Source organism: Coturnix japonica, chromosome 15, assembly GCF_001577835.2.
Source record: "Coturnix japonica isolate 7356 chromosome 15, Coturnix japonica 2.1, whole genome shotgun sequence".
Taxonomy (NCBI): Eukaryota; Metazoa; Chordata; class Aves; order Galliformes; family Phasianidae; genus Coturnix; species Coturnix japonica.
Window position 1 is genome coordinate 689,841 of NC_029530.1, and position 23,452 is coordinate 713,292.

The following is a 23,452-nucleotide window of genomic DNA, read 5'->3' on the forward strand; positions in this document are numbered from 1 at the left end:
GCTGAGCAACGCCGCGCTGCACAATGTGCCTGCAAGGGCTGCTGGCAGTGGGACCAGGAGCTCAGCAGTGCCCGATGTGCTCCCCCCGGCTCCAGCTGAGCTGAGCTGAGTGGGGCACAGCAAATCTGGGACTGATAGAAGATTTGTGTTTATGTTCTTTTAGTGGACAACATTTCTTTTTGTCCTACCTGGAAATCCCAGAGGTTACATCTTTTTTAACTCTCCTATCAAAACTCGCTTAAAAACTATCGACTTTGCTCCCATCATTAAGATTTAATTGCTTTTTAAAAATCAAGGAAAGATTTCAAAGCAAACGGGAGGGTATTTCTTCTTCAACTTGTTAGTAAATTCTGAACTAGAGCCTTTATTAAGCCACAGTTCCCATCACAGCATATTACTAACACTTACCTGTGCAACAGCACCGGCATCTTTCTGTGCGTGGGGGTGACATCCAGTGCCAACACAAGCAGAAAGCTCATCTGCAGCAGAAGAGCTGTCAGCTCACTGACACGTATCCATCTCAGTCTCACTAGGATTTGTCTTTATATTTCTCCTCTTGGAGCACACGGGTTTTCCTGGTGGGGTGTGGAATGTGTATTTTTCAGTCCTACTGCCCTAGGGACTTTCATTTTGGCAAGGAAGCAAAGACGACGCCAGCAGACGAGAGAGGGTCTAAAAACTCCTGGTAGGTTTGAAGGGATGAGCAGCAGTTAGCAGCGTTAAATGGATTTACATGACATGGTTGTCTGTGACTGAGCAGGACTAGACTCAACATGCAGATGATCCTTCCAGGCCTGGCTGCCAACCTGGGCATGTCAGCTGGGTTCAGCTGCAGATACAACCAGGAGAGCCCCTCTCCACACTAGTGTCTGCCACCAGCCTGCCTGGGCAGGTCCCCTCCCTGTACAGAGATGCTGGAAGAGGAAGCTGAGTTGGCTTCAGCCGAGCTTTCCTTTTATAACTTGGTGTGAGCTCCCTTGCTGACAGCTGTGTTTCAGTGTGCCCCGTCTCCCAGGGAAACTTGCACAAGAAGCTGATCTGCTTTGGATGCAATCATAAAGTGCTACCTTAAGTTAAAGTGGTGCAACTTACTGATGAAGACAAACTCCTCACGGCTGAATCTTTCCCAGTGAATGCCATCCACTGAGCTGAGCAACTGCAGATGGGGCAACACCCAGTTGGGCTTTGCCTAAGCAGCTATTTTTAGGGCTGACGGTATAAATCCCAGCCTTTCTCACTTGCTGTTTCTTCCTATCTCCTTAAATCACGCCGTAGCAGTTGCTTGGCTCTATCTCTGAATTCTGCCTCCAAAGGGGAGGGAAACTATTTTGAATGTAAATCTTTTCCTTCATTTTGTGGCTGGGAGAGACCCGACCTGCAAAAACTGGGCCACTGAGTGACACTGATGCTTCAGAACTGTGTCCCTGCCTCCTCAGGAGGTCAGAGAGCTGTGCTGCTCCTGATGAGTGAAGCAGCCCTCACCCAGGGCTCTGCTCTGAATGTGTGATGCCCAGAGTGATGCCAGGAGGCAGCTCTTCACATCTGTTGGATGCAAGCAGGGTGCGTGGCTGGGAAGGGCTGACCCAGCACCTCTCAGGCTAAGGAGCCGGCTGCACCGCGGCCATGCACAGAGGTCACTCACTACACTGCCCAGCCCTGGTTTTCTCACTTCTGCCCCGACCCTTCCAGAGGCCCCATGGCGGCACAGCACGTGGGGCTGACAAGGTCTAGATTTGGCAACTGAGGTCTGAAAGAGTTCTGAGATTTTTGAGGATTCACAACACATGTCAGAGCGTGGCCTGCTGCGTCAAGCCTGCTGTGTCACTCCGGATGTTGGGATGGGTGCTCAGGTGTTGAGCCACTGTAGCTTGTTCCTTTTGCTGTCAAATTATTTGTGATTCATGTGTTTCCGTGGCATCACTTCCCAATAAGAAGCTGGGCTATCAACTCAGCTTATTTTCTGCCAAAGCACCTGGCAAGATGCCTGCCTGCCTGTCTCCCTTTCACCAGCAACCCACGTGCCAGCAGTGTGTCTTGCCATCAGCCCCCAGATCAGCTCCTGGCGCCTCAGCTCACCCCAGCAGAGGCTGGTGGCTTGCAAGCATGGCTTGTGAGGCTTTGAGTGCCTGGCTGATGGTGAGAAGAGACTGTGAGGATTGGCTCACATGGCACTGCTCAGTGGGGTTTGTGTGCCTACATGCAACTGCAAGCACTGGGTGGGCACGTGGGTGTGCGGGGCTGCAGCTGGGGTGGGAGGGTGGGTGCATTTCTGCAGCTCCCTCTGCTACTGTTTGTTCAGCTAACACAGTTGCTCTCATTCAAGAGTAAAATCACAAGGGAATAATTTGCAAATAGCAACTGAATGTTAAATACTAATTTGTATGTACATGTTTAGGTTGCTTTCCAAAGTCCATTTATCATCTCAATCCTCTTGCATCTGCTGCCACGAGGCGTTCTGCCAACTCAGCAGAATGGGAACTCCAGCTAACCCTGCTTGCACTTGTCTCGCTCCCAGCAGCTCTGGACGAGAAGTGAATGTGGCTGGGTCTGCCGTGAGATTTCTCCCTCACTGAGCCATACTGAGGCTTAGATTGTGTTGGGTTTCTATCCAGCAGAAAATAATGAAACCTTAATCTACTGTTGGTACTATTCTAAACTTCACAAAAGAGCCAAAAAGGTTTATCTGGTAGAAATCATTAATTTCCCAGCACCCTGTAAACAACTCCAGATGTACAGACAGTGGGGTGTGATATCTTCAGCCCATGCTGCTACACCAGCTTGTGGATTTGCCAGTTGTGCACTTGGACCTCCCACCAAAACACATGACTCTGTTCGGGCACTGCACAAGCCCTGAGCCACCCGCTTGCCCAGAGTTGTTGGATGCTGAGTTGTATCTGGACCAATGTCCCCTCTGGGCGGGTCACCTCAGAGCTGACCATGAGAAATAACAGCCTTGTTAGAAAACAGATGGAGGAGAGTGTGCAACTACTTCCTGTGAACCATCTAGGATTACATCAAACCAGTCCCTGCTGCCCACGGGTGTGCAGGTGGTGAAATGGTTGGCACACCAGTTGCACAAAGCACATCCATGCAGCTGAGCCCATGTCTCGTATTCTGGGGAGACTGGCATTGTGTGTTAACTGGAATTTCCTGTAAGCCAAGTGCCCTTGCAGTAGAAAGAAATGGCCAGGAAACAGCTGTGCACATGCAGAGCACTTTTACTACTTGCCCGATGTTTTCCTCAGCATCACATTTTCTTCCATTCCCTCCCCTCCCCCCCAAAATGCTTAAATCCTGTGCAAACAGCGGTTTTGTCCCGAGCTTCCTGTATGACAGTAGTCAAGGGAAACAGCTCCGTTTGGGGGGATCCGTTGAAGCCACACACCTCACTGTATGGGAATAAGGGGATCGGGGATTACTCAGCAGACGTTGAAAAATGTGAATATTTTATCAGCCATAGAGTAAACAGATAAAGCGGAAAGCACTTTCTATTTTTCTGAGCTGTTAATAATGGGCTGATAATCTCCAAAGCCTGCATACTTCCTGTGATTCAAAAGGGACTGCGTGTACTCAGCATTCACAGCGCAGCCCTGGCACAAGTCACACACCCTCTCCAAGAAAAGGACAACGTTGGTCTGATCAGGAACATGGCCCAGGAGCCAAAAGCTGCTTTCTGCAGCTTCTTAATGGCAAGTGCAGAGCACACCTGAGGTGTGGGAGCCATAGTGGTGAGGCTGGTCTCTTTTCAGTAGTGTGTGGGGACAGGACTAGGGTAATGGGATGAAAGTACGCATAGGAAGTTTCCGCACAAATTGTGAGGAAGACTTTCTTTACAGTGAGGTTGAACGGAGCCACTGGAACAGGCTGCCCAGGGGGTGGTGGAGTCTCCTTCTCTGGAAGATATTCTAAGACCCGCTGGACACCTACCTGTTGTGACATGGTATAAGGGAGCCTGCTTTGGCAGGGGTTGGACTCGCTGATCTCGCAAGAAGGTCCCTTCAACCCCTACAATTCTGTGATTCTGTGTGATACTGAAACTTCATTTGTCACCAAATGTTTGTGTAGGGTCTTATTAGCAAAATCTTCTGATAACAATCTCAATGTTTATCACTGCCCTTCTGGGTGGTGGTTGCCTATGAGCAGGAGTTCAGGTGCCCAAAGTTGCACTGCCTCTTCTGTGCTGTGGCTCTGTGAGTCTCTAGCTCACACAGCCCACCCTGGGCTCTAATCCAGCCTGCCCAGGTCTGGCTGTTGGGAGAACTCAGAGAGACACGCATACTACCAGGCTGCCCCATTGGCCCTGGAAAGAAGGGGATGTGGCTGAGAACATCCCAGCTCCGCTGCAGCCTTGGCTCTGGGCAGCTCCCCCAGGGAGCAGTGCGTGTGCAGAGGATGCCTGATGTGATTCCCAGACGCTCTGGCTCCTGTTTTGGCCCACAGTTTCAAGTAAACAGTTTGGCACTACTTCCGTTTTCAATTCCTGTTTTCCTTTGCAAGCACATGGGCTAAATAAACTCACATTCCTGAGTCAAATGGGCTACCATGACCAGATGAGTTGTGCCTTAAACGACTCTTTTCTATTGTTTTTCTTTGTTTTTGCATGCACATTGCTGCTTCCCAGCAATGACTAAATACTGACATGCAACATTCACCAATGACTACATATGCACTGTAACAGCGGGCTTTCCACTGCAAGGCTCCTCGGTCTGCTCCAAACCAGCAGGTGACAAGAGAGCACTCACCTCTGCCCCCTCTGCTGGGGTGCTGGCACTGCCCAGGCTTGCCAGTCCACAGGAACGGATTGGCTGTTGGCAGCACTGGAGGTACAGTCACTGGGAGATGCTGGCGATGCTACTGGGACACATTTATCATCAGGGAAAAGCCTTCTCCCTGGGAACTCATGTGAATGCCATTTGCAGCAGTCTCCATCCATCCACTTGCCTACATTCCCCAACAGGTGTTTTCATTGCATTACTTTTTAGAAGTGTGTATTTACTTCAGCAATCATGTTTCAGCTGAGATGCAGCATCTGCTTTTCAGCAAGATCTGATTTTTGCACCATTCTACAGCTGGGCTGGGGCTGAGGGGTTTAAATGACTTGTCCAGGTTCAAAATGTTGTGCAGAGGCTTAGGTGGGATTAGAGCTCAGGATGCTCCCAGGCTTAGTCGTCGCCTTCTCTAACCGCTGCCCAGGCCACATGGGCCTCATTGGGTGCAAAGCAGTAAATTGTTCATGACATGGGGTAGTATTCTGTAGCTGCATACACCAGCAAATGATGTTATCCTAGAAAGAAATGTAATCCATCTCCAGCCAAAATTCAGCTTCATGTTACCTCTAGCATAGGATGCATTCAGTTTTAGGGTCACTGTGATGAGAACAGCTCAGAGAACAGGAGATCCATTTCATGAAAAAATGCCATTGTAAAAATTTGGTATCAGTCAAACAAAAATGGACGTAGAAAATGTTGTAGCTTTCCTCAAAGTCTGCTCTCTGCTTCTCCTTGGTGAGCCTATGTAGATTATTCCATATAGCCCTTTCATTATATGTCATATATTCCAAATCTTGCCTCATTTAGACACATGTTTTTTGGGATCTCATCCCAATTTTCTCCACATCCTTTGGAAGGGTAGGTCCAAGAACAAAGGAGCAGAATATTTTTCTTGCAGTGGTCTCACTAATTCCCCAACCAAAAACAGTATTTCACTTCTTTTCCACCTAACAGTACCCTCTTTGTGAGTTCAAATGCTCTTAGTCATAGTTTACACTGCTGTTTTCCTGCTCCCCTGAGCTCTTCTGATGTCTTTAGGGCTTTGCATCCTAGAAATGGGACCTTCAATTTTCATCCTGAGTTTTTGATTTTCATTTGGTCAAGTTCAAGTGCACATTGATCAAGCAGCCAAGCTTCCCAGCAGTTTGTGGAGCTGTTCTTTATCTTCATCAACAAGCAACCACTCTGACCCAGTGCATCTCTTGATAAATTTAGATTTGGTGTAATATCCTTAAGAAGGGATCTCAGCATTTGGGCAAGAGCAGTGCCTGCTATGATCACCAGATGAGAAGCCCCATTGCATTGCACTGCCTCCTTTCCATTTATTTGGTGTTCTAACAGCTCCCCAGTTGTAATCAACTTTGGGATCGCTATGCTGTTATGTAGAGTGCTTTCCATTTTTATCAGAACATCTTGCAGATTAAACTTCATGCCTTACAGGAAGCTCCATTTTATATCAATACAAACATTTTTATTAATGAAGCTTGTAATTCCATCAAAAAAAACAATATGCTCGTTTTGGCAAAACAGAAAGCTATGCAGACTGGCCATGAATATGCTGCCTTTAACATCTTCAGTGCTTGTAGCCAGGATCAATCTTTCTACAACTGGAAAGGAATCAATATCAGATTTGCCTGACTTAATTCACCTGGGGTTTCCCATCCACCTCTGTTTCCCAAAAAGTTCACACAAGTTGCAGTTCTTTGCAGACTCTGGAATTTCCCTCATGTTCCAAAATTTCCTTAAAAAACCAGCAGCAGGTCAGACTGCTGCCACTTGTCCCTGATCTGAAACGTGCATCACTCGGCTGATCACTGGTGAAAGTTCTCTGGTTTGGATGGAGCATGTGCTACCACTGAAGGGATATAAACATGCCACTTTTCTTTCTTTTCAAATCAGGGACAGAAATAGGTATTACAAGGCTGCTTCCTGACTGATGCGGCAGTCCATTACTCCTGGATATGTTTCTCATCATTTTCCATCCCTTTTTTGAAAGGCAGCTTTTACTTTCTCTCTCATTCAAGTAAAAGTGGTTATTTAATAACTCCAAGCAACTGCATTCTTACACACCCATTAAACTGGAGGGGCTTAATTCCCATTTGCTGTTTGTCCTTAAGTAGGTTTCAGTTAAGTGTACATTTAAATACTTAACTGTAATCTTAACAACCTCTTAACTCCAAATCATCAACACCAGAGAGGGTTGAAGTCATATGCAGAATGTGATGGTCCTTTCAGCACAACACAGCTCTCCATGTCTGTGTGCAATCTGACGTACTATCTGATCTCTACTGTGCAAACACCATTCACCGGCTTTGGGAGGGCCTGAACTCTGTGCCTCAATGAATGTCTTTATTGAAATATATCTTAGTTTATATAGTAAATACTTGCTTTATCTGTGCCACTTCAAACTCTCCATTTCAGATGTTAGTGAGTAAATATTTTGTCTCACCGCCAGATCTGTGGGTTCAGACAGGTATGGAGGGATGTAAGTAGGAGCTGATTGACTCCCAGAAACATTTATTTTCATCTGATAACCAGCGTGGAAGCCCTGTATTCAAAATCAGTTCTATCAGGACAGAGAATAGCTTTCTGTAACAGAAAGTTTTAGGCTTGCCAAGCCAAGGATGCTATCGCAAGCTCATCTCATCTCTCTGATCATATCTGTCTCTGAAAAAGGCATGATTCTCCTTTGTCAGCTCATGCCATGGCACAGGACATTCACAGGGACGTCGAGGCAATGCTCATTCAAAGAGCTACAGCTGGAGCTGCGTTGCCTTTGTGTTGAACATTGCGACAGGAGGTGCCCTATTTAAGACCTACCAAGGCTCTGCAGAAATGTAGGCTGTTAGTCCATTCCCATAGGAGTACCTTCACCTTTTGCTCATGTTGCCCATAAAAATTCTTCTGGTGCTGTGATATTTAACAAATGGTAGCATGTGATTGTTGCTACCGTAGCTCCACACCGGTTTGCTCTGCCTGGCCAACAAAACTGTTTCTAAAGGGAGGATATCCAGGACTGTTTGCTAATAAACATTATCGATAATCATATGTGTAATGTTCATGAATTTCCTAACACTTGCTTGTGTTTTCACATTAAGCCAGGGGCTGTCCAAATTCTTGTAAGTAATAAATCACATGCCTCACCCTCCACACAACAGCAGAGCCAAGTTTACTGAATAAAATATTCACACGGTGCCTATTCATCTCCTTGCGGTTAGGGCCCATTCAGGTGAGCACAGGAATCCAGCCAGTGACTGGCAGCAGTTTCCTGGCTCCAGGTGCAGGCAGCCTGCTGATCCCACTCACCAAAATGATGCCCCAAGTGGCTGCAGTTTGCTGATGCCTTTGGGACAGGGCTCTGCACATGGCAGGGTGAAGCCAGTGAGCAACATTAGCTGTTCTCTGAGCCTTCCAGGTGTGAATATAGGTCGTTCCTCTGCTTGCACAGCAGCCGACCAGCTGATGCTATCATCCAGACGTTCTTCTCAGGCTGCAAGATTTCTATGGTGACTCTGTGTTCAAACAAAGCAGAGCGCCTGTTGCATCCCTTAAAGCAGACTGTCACAATAAAGATTTAACAAGAATATTAATGTCATTGGCTAGAAAGAAAGATGCTATTTAAATGATTATTTTCCTTGAGTGTTTTAACAGAAGTTTTAGTTCAGTATAAAGAGCAGCTTTGCCTCCTTTTATAAGAATTGGCAGGAAGAGGTAATATTTTAGCTGACGCGTTAATCTATCTGACTCTATTGCTTTTTTATTGTTTGTCAGAAAGGCCCTGGGGTAAACCATTATTTCTTTGTCTGTTTGGGCCCTGGCTTTATGCCAGGGACACATTTCTCACATCAAGCATGTTTCTGCATACCAGTGGGGGATAGACTGGGTGAGGACAAATTTACACATCTGCAGAGAGGTCATGGGAGTCAGAGGGTGCAAGGGGGAATGAGCTGCAGGGAGCTCCCCTGGCTCCCCTGGAAGCTGTTGGCTGACAGCTCAGCCCAGCACCTTGTGCCTCGTTCCCAGCACTTGTGTCTGAAGAGCTGCAAACCTCTCAGCCAGTGCTGATGCAGGCCAGCCAGACGGCCAGACGTGCTCGCTGTGTGCATGGATGAGCCCAGGCAATGACTTCGCAGTGATCTGCTGATTCAGGTGAAACAAATTCTCTCACTTGATCTCATGCACCGTTCAATAAAGAGCTGACTTACATTCTCAGCAAAGCTCTGGTGCTTTACAGTTTGGAGAGCTCATTTCCCTCGATGCCAGCTTTGGAGTCAGTTTTCCTGGGACGCCAAGCACACAGCAATTGCTAAGTGCCTTTGTTATCATCCACACCTAATAAAAGTTTATAACTGTGTGCCCTCCTCTGTCCCGCAATGTCAACGTCACCTCCTTGGCAAATTGTTGAAATATTAAGTCCAGTACTTTTCTGGCCTCTTCAGTCCCAGGGGCTTGAATGGGCAGCCCTCTCTGTTAAGCTGAATGCACACATCCCCATAGCATAGGGCTCCCACACAGATTACTGTGGCTCTACTGCTAAGCCCAGCCCAGTTCCCAATTCCTGCCTTGCATCTCTTACCACTGAGGCAGAGTCTGTTTTGCCTGCCTTGACCCATGTAAACACTTCTCTACATACAAAACCAGTTATTTTCTCTCCTTTCTCTAGAAGATAAGCAGATTTCTGTTCCCAGAACCAGGTTAGTTCCTGGCGTCTTCTACTACACTGTCTGGGTTTGTAGCTGTTACTCTCTGTGCAGCAGAATTGCTAAAACAGAGTCCCAGTCTTACTGAAATGCAGGATGTTAAGTTGATAGATGTAGCCTGGGCTCTGCATTTTGAGAGAACTGAGTGTAAAGGAAGCAGTGAACAGCCAGGAGGTGTCAGTGAAATCCTGGTCTTTTATCAGGGCCAAAGTCTTTTGTCCTGATAAGAGGTTCAAGGTATCCAGAGCTGCTCTAGGTTTCCTCACTCCTCACCAAGCAGTGAGAAGCTTATTGTTCAGTGAGCTCAGAAGAAACTGAAACAGAGGCAGCCAGCCATAGGAAAAGCAGGCCAGCAACACACTCATGCAGAAAAAAGGAAAAAAAAAAAGGAAAAAAAAAAGGAAAAGGAAAAAAGAAAAGGGAAAGGAAAAGGAAAAGGAGGAGGATGTTTCTTGTTAAGACTTGTGAGACATGTGAACACAAGTGTTGAGGGGAAGGAGAAAAGAGAAATACTTTCAGGTGCAGAGAGGTGGTCATGGACATCTTGTCTGGAAATATCCAGCTTCCCAGTTTGGCTCTCAGGGCTCCTCTAGGCTGAAAGTATGGAGGAAGCCCAGGATGCTCCTTATGCTCAGTGGGTCCTGTAGGATGGGCAGACAAAAGAAAGATGGCACTGCTGGAAGCTCTGGGGATCCAGCTGGCAGCAGCTACTGTGGCAAGTTTGGGTCCAAACAGAGAGGGTGCTGTGAACTGAATTGCTTGGGTGTCAAATGGAGTTAAATTGTGTTTCCAAGTCAAATGCCTTCTCATAATCCATTATTAGGACTGCTGAAGGGCAAGGTCTGGAGGAGAACAGAAAGATCTAGTTATGGTCCTTTGGAAATGACTCACTCTTTTTTTCAGTTTAAGGTTTGACGGCTTCTGTGGGTGGCTTATGAGCTGAACCTTCTCTCCAAACACAAGGACACAGGGGTCTGTCACATATCCCATGAAGAACCATCACCTAGAAACTGTGCTTCACCTCGTGAGAATCTCAGTCAGGTAAGATATTTCTAGCATCTTTCTGAGTATTTATCAGTACCAAGAAGTACTGGGAGATTCAATTGTATTCATTATTATGAAGCTCACACCCCAGCCATGAATGTTGACTGAGATTTTTTTCTGTCAAAGTCATTTAGGGAAGTCCCTCTCTTTTCACAATAGAGACATCAATAGACATTTCATTAGAAGTTTCCATGGGTGAAGAAGTAGTTTTGTCTACTATATGGAACATAAACATTCATCCTTCAGACCTGGTTCAGGTCTGGATGTGCTGCAGACCTCCTGGGTGTGTCAGGGACTAAGCCTGCCCTGTCCACTTGTGTCTGTGCATCAGGTTGTTGAGGAAGGAAGCTTATATAGCGGCATGATTGTAAGGTCTACTCAGCTCCATCTCGTATCTGTTTAGAGGTCTCTATCCTATGGACACCCTGTGCTTTATGCCACAACACGCTGCAGTGACAAGCTATCCTCAGAGCAGTCCTGCCTCACAAGCAAGCATTGCTCTGTCCAACAAGAGGTTATGTATTGCTCAATGAAAGCAGGCAGTGAAGAGAGCTAGCAGGAAATGGGCCTTGGATCAGGGTTTTTCCTTGCATTTATTTTACTGCATCCATTAAGCTCACTTCCCCCACATCTGGCATGTTGGGGCCTTCTAATTCTTAAATCAGCCATGAGAGAAATAATGGAAAAGGAATTGAATCACAAAGGAGAATGTGCTCAGAGATCTTCCTTTTGTAGGTGTAAAGCACAGAGAGTGAAGGGGGAACAGATTCTAAAATATTTGCTCTTTCAGGGATGGGTGCAAGCACTGGGCTGTTGTTTTTGTTGAAAGCTCTGGGGGCAAAGAGGTTTTTGTCAATGTTTTACTAGTCTTTGGATGACGGTTTGAAACTGCAGCAAGAAATGTGATTCCTGGCTTAGCAGACAGGTTCTGCAAGTCAAGCCTTCTGTTTATTTTAATATTTCAGGGATCCTTCAGTGTGTGTCACATGGACGAAAAGAAAGGGGGAAACTCCTCCTCCTGCATGAACACGGCCACAGAATTGTCTTAAAGGTGCCGAGTTCCTACAATCCACGTGCAGCACACACAGCCCTCTTCCCACCCAGACCATCCCAGCAGGGAAGTCCTGCTGGGCCAGCTCAGCCCCATGGGTAAACCTGGCTGTGGACTTGCACAAACACCATGAGTACCATCAAGCTAAATTATAAGTTAAAACTAGAGGTCATCCAAGTGATGGTTTCTAAGCACCTTCCAAGAGAAGTGGGAGAAACTCGTTGCCCAAAACTTCTGAAGCTGTGCTGGAACCCATTGTAGGTGATCTACTGAGTCAGCTACATAAAGACTGCAGACTCAGAAATAAGAATGTAGAAATGTGTGACTCACATTATAAGTAGAAATGCATGTATAACTTCTGGCTCCAAGTACTTCTACCTGCTTCTAGTGTCTAGAACACGAAATTGTATGGAGGCTTTGCTCTTGTGACTGAGGCTGCAGTACAGAGGAGTGCATTAACCTAGAGAGGTGGTACATATCCATGGTCAGCTCACCGTTTTCTCACATGCTTGTTTTCTAGTGGTGCTCATGGAGGCTGTGATCAGACAGCAAACTGTATGGTCTTCTTAAGCTAAGTTGACCCAGCTTTGACTGTCATTTTTGACCAGACACATCTGGGTGAGCCCTGGGTGCTCTGCAACTGAGCAGCATAAGAATATCTAAAGCCTGCTGCTAACAGTGGGACACTTCTTTGCTGACATACCAAACCATTATAACAGTATCCATCACAGGTTAATAGTCGGTGTGTGAGTGAATGAGTGATGTGTGAAGAGGTGTCGCATCTGGTCCTTGTGCTGTTTCTGCTATCACAAAGAAGAATAGGAGCTGTAAAATAAAAAGGGTGTATTTAATGTCAGGAGAAAACATAGGCCCACCTATGATGCTAGCTCAGGCACAAGAGCGTGGCAGCCAAGATGGGTTAGATCAGCCCCAAGGTGGCTCCAGCCTGTGCCAGCAGCACCTGAGCAGGTCATTCTATGATATGATATAATATACTGTGATATGGTATGATATGATTGATATGATATGATATGATATGATATGATATGATATGATAATGATATGATCAGGCAGAAACTCTCCAGTCACTTTGTACTCCAGCTGCTCTGCTTTTGCTGAGCCAGGTTCTCTGAGCAGCTGGACTGAGATACAGGCTGGCTGGGCTGCATGCACAGGATCACAGGTTCTGATCTGGGAGTTGGATGACAACATTTCATAGAAGCAATGTTTTATTTTCTCTGTTGCCCAATAGCAGTGGCTCTGTGCTGGGGAGGACCCTTAGGGGGGAAGCAGAATTCCTGCAGGGAGAGATGTAGAGCCCCTGCAGGGGATTTCCCTCTGCCCATAGGAGCTCAGCAGGCTGTGCAGAGCCCGGCATCCTGAAACCACAGCCCATCCATCAGCACATTACCCCATGTGTGATTACATTGGATTTCACCACCCTCACCACTCTCCTTCATGTGTTTATAATCACCATCATTATTCTAGAGTTACAGAGCAGAAGCATCCTATGCAAATCAGGGATGCCAGGTCAGCAAATGAATTGGTGACATCCCTTCATTTCAAAAACCTGAGCCCTTGGAGGGTTACTCCCTGCATACCACAGGAAAAGCGCATGAGGTGAAACCCACTGGGAGCTGAGTCACTGTTTTTTTCATAGCGTGAGTTTGCCATGAACAGCAGAGTTTGGGATGCAGAAGCACGTTAGCTTGCAGTGAAATCATTCCAGAAAGCTTTTCATGGTGTCACAACTGTTGAGTCTCACTCAGGAGGTAAGGGCTGGCTTCTGGCTCTGCACACACAGTGCATCATCTCCATTTGCCTTAGTTTTCCCCATCTATAAACTCTAGTCATGGTGAAAAAACCACCACTTTTGTCAGAGATAGCAGGCTATCCTAAGTGTAAACATAACACCTAAAAAGCAATGCTTTTCCCTGTGCTTTAGTCCTGCCCCTGTCTGTGCACCTGGCCAAACCCCAGCATGACAGCATAGGCAAAAGTCAGGCCAAGGACTGCACAGAAGGGTATGTTCCTGCTGCCCATGTGGGCATAGCAAGCTCTTTTAAGATGTGTTGTCATACCAGGAAAGGTAGGATACTCTGCTCAGGACACATTAAACACAGGATCCAGTTAATTTATGTGACCTGGCACTCTGAAAACTAATAAAAGCCAGTTTATGCTTTCACTCTCATGTGATTAATGGGAGAGCTCTCCATCATATATCACAGCCCATGCCCTAGCTAGGACAAAAATGTACAGATTATGGAAGAAATTGGGAATTAACAAAACAGCTGTTAACTGAGCTCAAAATACTCCACCACAGTGCCGCTGTAAATCAGAGAATCGCCTGTGACAGTTCTCCTTGGCTGTTTGCATGGGGCTGTTCACAGCAGATGAGCCAGAGGATTCCCTCCCCTAGGGAAGGGGCCTGCCCAGGGCCAGGTGTGGGTGGACCCATGGCAGCCAAACCCCTGGCCTCCAGGAGCCTGCACACAGGGCAGGGTAAAGAATAGCAGCAAGCCAGTGAATGGCTTTCCTGTATTCACTGCACAGGCTGTTGCTCCCCTTAGTCTTCTCAGTTGCCTGAACAGCAGTGTATAGCTCTTGGAGAGCAATTAGTCTGTAGTAACATTTAATGTATTTACAGAGATGCAAAGAAACGGAACTTCCTCTCTCAGGACAGGCAGGGTGCAAAGTGCCAAAGTCACATGAAAGACATTGTTGAATAGGTCACTCCAGGCAGAAGCAGGTTTCCAAGAGGGAAGGGCCAGATGTGGGGATGCAGCAGCCTGGAGTCACTCTGGATCACAACAACTGGACCCATGGGAACTCAGAGTCCCATAGCCCTTGTCCTTGCTGACACACGGTGCCCATCTCACTGCTTGATAAAAGCCTGCCTTCCTGCCACTTTCCAAATAGGTTTATTTCCTGACCTAAGCAACATCACTGGGGCAGCAAGAAAAAACAGTGGCTAACAGGCACATCCTTTGCCTGATCCTCTGAGGGCCAGAGGTGGACCTTGCCCAGCAGGATGTGGGGAGCCAGGGCACTACGACTGGTCACACGCCACCAGCAGAAACAAAGCAAAAAAGATGCTTCACAATAGTGAAAAATAAAATACAGAGTAACGAGAGTATTTATGTCATTTCCTGATGGGCAGTTATATAGCATGATAACAGGATGGGGTCCCACTGTCAGTTCCCGGCCAGCTCAGGCAATTTCCCATAACCCCAGTGACTAAATAATGTCATGAGGTGAGCCTGGAGCCCTGCATCCTGCTTCGCTCATTTCCCCAAGCAGCACCTGGCTCATGCAGGACGTGAGGATCCATCCCAGCGCAGTTGGACACACCTGGGGAACCGAGAGCCTTTCACCAGCTTTGAAAAGGAGTCAAGAGCAAGTGGGTGATCCAGAATATGCAGCTCCAAGGGTGTTTGCCCTGCAAAGGGATCTGGCAGTGCTGGTTCCCACCAACTTCTGTTGCTAAATAGAGGCCTAGTAAGTTGCAGGCAGACAGCCCTGGGTAAGGCGTACAGGGAGGAGTCCCATTTACTGCTCACAGGCAACATATTTTGTTTGTGAACCATGAAGACACATGATCCAAATAATGAACAGTGGCTACTCGGAATGCTGGTCCTTCACATGCTGATGATATTAGGAGCAAATCACAAGTTTGTTGCCACAGTCCTGTCCAGCATAGTCCAAGTAGCATCATTCACCTGGCAAACGGGGTCTTTCCATCAGTCTGACTGCAGAGAGAAGCAGCTCCATCCTCCCCAGCACATCAGCAGGAGCCCCGAGCAGGGCAGGACCTCACAGAGCCATGTGCAGGCTGTGCTGAGGCCGGCTGCCTGCCGCAGAGTCCTTGCTCTCGCAGCAGGATTGCTTGATGGATCACCTGGAAAGACAAACCCACTTAAACTTCCCAAGGACTCAAACAACCGCCTTATGGCCCATCAGGGGATCTCCCTTTGACATGTTCCTTTGGATCATGTGTTTAAGTCATCATTTTCTATCCGCACTTTGCAGATCCACAACTTGCTGCTGGGGCACCATCCGTCCTCAGACAAACCTGCCAATGTGTCCCACTCGCTCCTAAATCACAACATACACATAAAGATTCACTGCCATCTCTCCCCAGTAACAAAAGCCCATCAGAACTAACTTGGGCGTTTTAATGGCTTCAGAGACACCAGCAGCAGTGTTAAAAGTATTTTTTTAAAGTTGTACTCTGCGATTCTCCTAAACACTATTCTCCTTAAGAGCAGGCACTGGAGAACCAACAAAGTGATATACTCATGCCATTCATATCATCCAGCAATGTAAGACTGCTGTCTTCACGTGCTAATGCTGAAGTCTGCATAGCACAAGGAATAGCTGGCTACAGGCTGAGATCTCAGCCGATGGAGGAGCAGAGGCAGCAGAGCTGAGGGCTGGGCTGCACTGGAGCACTCCTCACTTTGGCTGTTTCTTTCCACACCATTGGAATCAGGACCCTCGGTGCAGATGGGCAGATCCTGCCAGCAGCCCCAAGCCTTGTTGTGAGGGCCCTTCCTAGGAGTGCAGCAACACAATATGATCAGCCCTGATGGGAATGACATCCCTTGTTGGTGGCAGTGAAGGACCAGGAGATGAGTCCTTCTTGCCTGCTTTATTACTACAAAACCAGCTGGACCAAAGCAGCCTGGTTGTTGGTCAAAAAGAGCAACGGAACTGACAAGATGCTTTTACTGAGAGAAAAAAAATAAAAGACAGTTCATTTCTCCCTCAGACAAAAGCCAGACAGTCGGATACTGATGTTTTCTGTGTTGATCAGCCACCAGGCAAGAAGATGCTGCCAGCATGACCCCACCAGAAGCCCTGAGCTCCACTCCGCCGGTGGCTCTGGCCGTGCAAAAGGATTTCCATCCCTTTGAGACACAGAACTTTTTTACCTCATATATGATATAAAATCAGTTTCATAATACAGGCAAAATCTATCATAATCTCCATGCTCAGTGCTTATTTCAGAGCCAGCTGCAGCTGTCACAGCCTAATACTCTCTGCTTAGGGTCCGTGTGTGCACAGCTGGCCCTGGCCGAGCACCTGCCCTCGGCCCTCAGAGCTGAGCAGGGATCGCCCTGTTGGGTCTGGGCTCTGGGACACGGCTGCCAGTTTTGTTTTGAAACCCTCCATTAAAACATGCAGAGAGGAGGGTGCCCTATTCCAAGAGAGCTTGGCTGGATTATTTGGATTTAGAGAGCAAAGTGTCAGGTTTGTGTTTAATGAATATCTCCATCAATCATCTCAGCTGCCCGTGGAATAATTACCTTGCGCAGCCCACAGTGGCAGGTACATGGCTGAGTTGGGACACAGAGCAGGCTTTATTAGAAGCCCTTCTGTAATACTCACTGTTATTATCATTTGCTTCAATTACGTTCATGGTTGGTGCTCTGCAATAGATGGCTATTTATTCCTTCTCGGGGTGCTCCAGCACACCAGTACCTCACATTCCTGTGGCATTGCCACCCATGGGTGCTCACCCCGACCTCTGAGGCACAAAAACAAAGTTTGCCAGAGGAGGCAGTTACCACCATTTTCAGCGAAGCACAAACCAGAAGGAGCTCATTCACGTCCTTTCTCAGCAGCTCTGGCTTGGACTCTTTCATGCTCACACATGCACATGAGGACACGAGTAGCCCTGAGAGGCAACGGAGACAAGCTAGGCTAATTGTGTAGAAGTAATCGTTAAACAATTACAGACTCATTCCCTGTGCAGTCTCCATTGCCTGCAGACCCCTCAGCAATGAATTTGGCCCCTCTCACCCCTGCCCTCACCAGCCTTTATCCCTAAGTGTCAGTAGGTTGAAATGCCCAAGCTGTGGGCTTTAAAGGACTTTACAAGTTGAGTTTACAAGCTCCATAAAACTACAAATTCTCCCTCCTTACTGCAGAATTACCTTGTAAAACATGTTCTGCAGTGTGTCAGTCTGATGGGACGGGCAGCAAAAGCAAGGCAGGGTCTGAATGGCAGCAAGCAGCAGAGGGAACGCATCTGGTGTCAGGTAGGGTTGCAAGCTGGGAGGGGAGAAAGCAGGGGGTAGACATGGTTGGCTTCCTTGACCCACTTCAGGCCGTTGATGCTGCTAATTGCATGCTGGGGGTCTGCAGAGTTTATGTGCTTCAGCTTGCTTTCTGTGTTTAGAGGCATGTTGCCCTGAATAGCATCCGAAAGAAAGGAAATGAGCAGCAGCCTCAGCAGATCCACCTTTGGGAGCAAATGCTGAGTGATGTACAAACAGGGGCCTGTTGCTGGATGTTGTTTTAAATATGTCTCTTAAAATACACTTGTTCCCAGATATGATGACAGGTAACACAATCTCAAGGGCAGTCTTAGAATAAGAAGGGATGGATAAAGCTCTGCCAAGTCAGGTGGCATGCAGGTGCCCCAGCCCTGCAGTGCCCGGTGCTCTGACCCTTGCAGCGCCTGCTGAGGGGTGACAAGCTCTGGCTGTTCTGATTTGAAGGACTCATGTCAGGGCCACAGTCCTGTAGAGTCCACCGATGCCTCAAGGAGTCGCAGCACAGCAGCTTCACTCAGCAGGTCTGAGGTCTCACAGGGGCCAGACCATTTGGGGCTGTGCAGAAAAGCTCTAATCTTCCCCAAATCCTTTTATGCATTAGTGACAGGATTTAATTCTGCCCCAGTTACAGTGCAGGAAGTCTGCTGGCATTTTTTTGTTTGTTTGTTGATGCTTTCTCCTTTTGATATAAAATTCAGCAGGTTCCGAGCAGGGGCTCACAGTGAAGGTCAGGAAGGGACCCAGGTCTGTATTTGGTTTTCAAGGACTGGACACTGCAAGGGGCCCAACTTTATGCCCCACTGCAGCCACCCGAGTCATTCTCAGAGGGACACCAGGTTTCCAAAGTGCTCATCACTCCCAGCCTCCTCTTTGGCCACAAAGCACCCACCTTCCACACAGTTTCTTGGCTCCAAACGCTCAGACTGGCCTCTGCCTCCTTCCTCCTCCTGAAAACCTCCCCTGCTGGTCCCTACCTGGCTGCAGGCTCTGGGCTGGTTTCCAGCCCCAGCAGAGGCAGCGGGTGTGGGCTGTGTGCCTGGGGCACGGCAGCTGCCCCATGGCTACTGGCCCGTTTGGCTGGCTTCTTAAATCTGTAGGGGCAGCACAAATGGAGCTGCAACATTTTTTAGATGCTTGAGAGGACAAAGTTGATACGTGATTCCCCTGCTTACCCTCCTGCTAATTTTGAATGCAAAATGTTTACAAACAGCTGCTGCAACATCCCTGAGGTCCAAAGAAAAATATTCTGCTAAGAGGGAAAAAGATCTTAGCGTGGACTGCGCCCAGGGATTTCACGAACAGAGCCAGGAACTTGTTCGGATTGTTCCTTTCTAGGCTTTGGGTTAACAGGGTCTGTGGAGAAGGGAGAGTTCATCATTCCTAACAGCTGTGACTGTGCTGGGGCTGCACTACCACCCTTGGAAAGGATGCCAGCCATGTCCCAGCCTGACTTAAGCTGCTAGAGCAGCAGTAGCCACCCCTGTCCATGTGACAGCTACCTGCTCAAGACCCTACAGCTGTAGCAGCATCCCTGCTCCCACCCAGGGTAGGAGAGGACGTGACACGCGTTCCCTGGGTACCACTGGCATTGCCTCGCTGGCAGCAGAGGGACTCCAGCTGACCATGTGTTTCAGAGGGCAGTGCATCCCTGTCTCTTTATTCACACATTGCCCCTCTGCTCTTCCTGCTTGGATCGCTTTCCATCGCCAGGTTGGGCAGAAGGAGCTGCTTTCTCACCCCAGAGAGAGAGATTGCTTGGCCACAAAGCAGGGTTAAAAATCAGCTCCTGAAACAGAGACGGTCAGAGCCGTCCAGCTAAAGTTTTCTTTCAGAGTCTCCATTACTGGATGCTTTTTCCTGCTTTTCTAAATGGAGTTTCTGAAAGAAGAGAAAGAAGTCCCTGTTCCAGAGGTATTAAGCCCTTTAAAGATACTTTAAGTAACAAAGCAAAGATTAGAGAACACAGATCAGATGTTTTTCCTATCAAAGACTTTTCTTTCTTTCTTTCTTTCTTTTCTCCCCACTGCGGACTCTGTGCGGCTCCTCCGGGCCGGGCTTCATTAAGGCTGTTAACATCGCGGCACTGATGGCTCTGCCCAGCTCACGGTTTGGGTGGCCTGAACTAGAATCTCCCAGAGGGCTCATTACAGGTGGTAGGCAGACAGGGCTGGAGCCTGGGCCACACCACATATCCCTGAGAGAAATATGTTTCCCTGACCGAAAAAGCACAATATTATATTCTTAAAACATTCCAGCCCTGTCTGGGTGTTCTCTGCATGCATTCCTGTACGTGGGATTATTATTGTAGAGAATTTATAAAGTCATTCATTTCTCTGGAAGTGTATGACACGCGTTTTGGTTGAATGGGCCCAGTGCAAACTGAGAGCCATGTGGTGCTATAAAAACACAACAGTAAATAAATCAGCAGGGAGAATTTACACTTCAGCCTTCTGATTGTTTTTACATTCAGAGGCTCAGACTGGGAGCCAGAGTGTAAAATAAATACCTGGAGCACCAAAAGTGCAGCGTCACACTGATGCCCACGAGCAGTCGCACCAGTGAAACCGAGATACGTGCAAAGTGAGCGTGTTTACAGCCAGCCTGCGGTGACCTTTTTCTCTTTGGCTGTTTCCTATTTTTCTTGGTGATACCTCAGATCTTTATTATGGTATTGTCGGCCCTGGTGCTCCTGTGAGTGAAGGTTGCGTCAGACCCTCGCGGGTTTCAGTGCTTTTTTTTTTCCCAGGGGTTATTTTTATCGCTGCTCTTTAGAAAGAAAAAAAAAAAGAGAGAGAGAAAGAAATCACTCCAGGCTGAAACTTGCCAGCTCCTGGGTGTTGCCAGGAGGAAATCGCTCTTTTCATCTGTGAAAAACAGGAATGGAAGGAGCTGGGAGATGGATGTCCGGCTCTGTGCTGTCCTGGTGCTGCCATGGCATGGGGAGCCCAGCCCGGAGGCTGCACTCCAACCTGCCCTCGGTGGGAGCCAAAGGGTGCTGCTCCCGTGCTGACAAGGTGGGGAGGCGACAAGGTGACCCTGCAATTTAGCGCTCTTCAATTGGAGGAATTTCTGCTGCGCGTGTCCATGCATAACGTGAGAATGTCACCCAGCTGCAATTTCACCCCGAAGTGGCAAAGGGTGAAATCATTGTTGATGACATCAAATTGTTTTCGGAAAATGAAAGCTATTCTGAGACGGGTGGAACTTTCCTATACTGAAGCAAACCTTTTCCGGGCACAAAAGCGGATCGCAAATACCGTGAGGCAGTGAAACAAGCCCTGAATTAAACTTCTCCCCCAGAGCCCCCTGCCTGCCCCAGTTGCTCTGGCTGATTTCACCTCTGCTGACCATTGCACAAAAGCAGATTTTTGCTATGCTGCCAGAAGAGCACTCGGGTTATTTACCACCTCAGAGCTGGGTCCATTGCCAGTTCTGATGGACCGTTTCTCATTAGCACTTAACATTTATCTGGCCACTGATGTCTCCTCCAGGACGGATCACAAAGAAAGCCTGAATTTACCTGTCACGCTGAAGTCACCTTTTCCCATACAAAATGGACACAGGGGACTTGTGCCAGCACTGAGATTATGCCTGTGGCACTGCAGTGCTGCTGTGACCCTCTGGCTGCCTCTGCCCCATGGTGGAGGTCTCTGGGGCAGCTCTTGGGTTGACAGCTGTGCTGCGGTGTTTCCCACAGCACTGCCGTATCTTCCTGCTCTAAGAGCCTGCTGTGCTTTTTGCACACAACACAAAATAATGCTGCTCGTGGAGGTATCTGAGAGCATAAGAGAATGTGGAATTTGGCTCAGTTAAAGGAATATATTACTGGCATTTGCATTTTTTGTATTTTCTTAGTAAAGAAATCTCTGGCTTAACAAAAGGATGAGCCACCCATTTTGGTCGCTGAGATAAGATTCAAGCCAGTAATCCAAATGCATGTGCAAAAATGTGAACCCAAACTGTATCTGCAAGAGAGATTGTCCTCCCCGTGTGCTGATGTTGCACTTTTCACCTCTAAAGGTACAGAAACTCTGAAAACTGGAAGCACATCAAACTCTATGAACCCATTATAGCAGCCAGCTTCCCATTCCCTTTAATAAGGACTTGATTTTGTTAGCCAGCAGTAGGGTTGTTGGATAGAGAAATGGAATCCCTTTCCCCTGGCAGTCCCAACTCACCACCCTCCAGGAACTGCTCCCCCCGCTGCTGAGCCCCATCCCCAGATCTTCCTACACTGTGCATACACTTTTCATGGGTGAGGAAGATTTTGTTGAGTTTTTGGGTAATGGATCCTCTATGCTCACTTGCTCTCTGTTTGGATTGTGGAGGGGCCATTCTGACAAAGCAGTATTCAGTGGTGGTCTCCAGGAAAAGGCATTTCTTGCATTAAAAACAGTAAAAGGCCCAATGTTTTACAGACAGATGTCCATCAACAGCTGGCGCTGGAGTGGGAAGAGAACACCGGATCTTCTCCATCGTCACAGTGCTGGGGCTCTGCGTAGCCACTTGTTTATTTAACAAGCTACATTATTAAACTGGACCTTGGGTTGTGAGTGGAAAAGCCACACAGATGCTTTGATCATTTATAAAGGCCTACTTGAGAGCCTGCACTTCACCGGGGCTGCAAAGAGGAAAAAGGGCAGAGTCTGTATTTCACCAGCTTTCACTTAGCTGGGGCATTGACTCAGCCTGTCTTGACTCGGATGTCTTTGGACTTGAGCATATTTGCAAAATTAACAATATCAGGATCACACAGTCTGGTCAGCCTGCTGTGCAAGGAGCCCCAACACCCAGCTGTACAGAAGCTGCAGGCAGTGCTCTGGGTGGTGGTGGCCCCTTCCCCAGTCCTGCAAATCATGGTTGCACTCAGCTTTAATTTCTTCTCTGTCCCAATGTTCTCTCTCCATCTGGACTCTGGCTCAAGCTGTACAAAGCCCAGAAGGGTTCGTGGGGCTCCCACTGAGCCCTGGACCTCTGCTAGCACATATCTGGGCTCAGCAGCCTTGTGCCACCAAAACGTCAGCCCTCTCCATGCAGCAGCTGCCCCCTAAGTTTATCACAGCAGCTGTTTCCCAGGACAGGACAACGGTTCCAGCTAAGAAGGGAGCACTTTATCCAGCTGAGGCTGGCCGGCAGTTTCAACAGGGAAATGTAGTTATCCCTCTTTAGCATGGCCTTGAGATCTCATCCGTGGCTCTGCATGCCAGCACTGCCTCACCAGGCATGACATGGGCGGCACGGAGACTTGGGGTGAGCAGTCCATGTCCAGCGATGCCCTTATAGTCACGTGCAGAAAGACCACAAAAGGCTGTATTTAAAGCAAGACTTTGTGAATCATACTGAAAATCCACCATTGCCCAGCTTATACCTCTTCTGCCATCACTTCAACTGGATAGCATCTGCCTGGTCATGCCCTGCAGCCCCCCTCGCCCCGCAGATGGGAAGGCACATGGGTGCACAGGGACTCAGAGGCATTTTGTGCCCGGCACACAGCTTGGGCAGGTTTGGCAAGGAGGCACATTTTCAGTAAATGAATCCAGTGCTGACCCAATAGCCCGGCAGAAGGAAATAACTGAGTGAAGAGTAACCAACACTGTGCTCAGCAAGGGAGTAAAACTGAACGTGTTTTCCTGCCTCCACTCGCCTCCAGAGCTGCTTGTCTCTTCTGGCACAGCACAGCACAGCACCTCGCACCAGGCCAGGCAAAGCATTTGTAGATTTGTCAGAGCATGAAACAAGGTGGAAATCACTAAAACCCGGCACTGAAATGAAAAGTGCTCTCAGCACAGGAACCTCAACAGAACAGGTTCTGCAGAATGCTTTGCG

At 47.9% G+C, this 23,452-nt stretch overlaps 1 long non-coding RNA gene across 1 annotated transcript in view; it reads left to right on the plus strand.

The window, feature by feature from the left end:
- The window catches only part of LOC116654124, a 94,980-nt gene extending 82,497 nt beyond the window's left edge, over positions 1-12,483 (plus strand). Inside the window, exons 3-4 of the long non-coding RNA XR_004309057.1 lie at positions 10,373-10,510; positions 11,479-12,483. This is a non-coding gene — a long non-coding RNA (uncharacterized LOC116654124). The remainder of the gene's footprint in view (positions 1-10,372; positions 10,511-11,478) is intronic.
- The last annotated feature ends 10,969 nt before the right edge of the window (positions 12,484-23,452 follow it).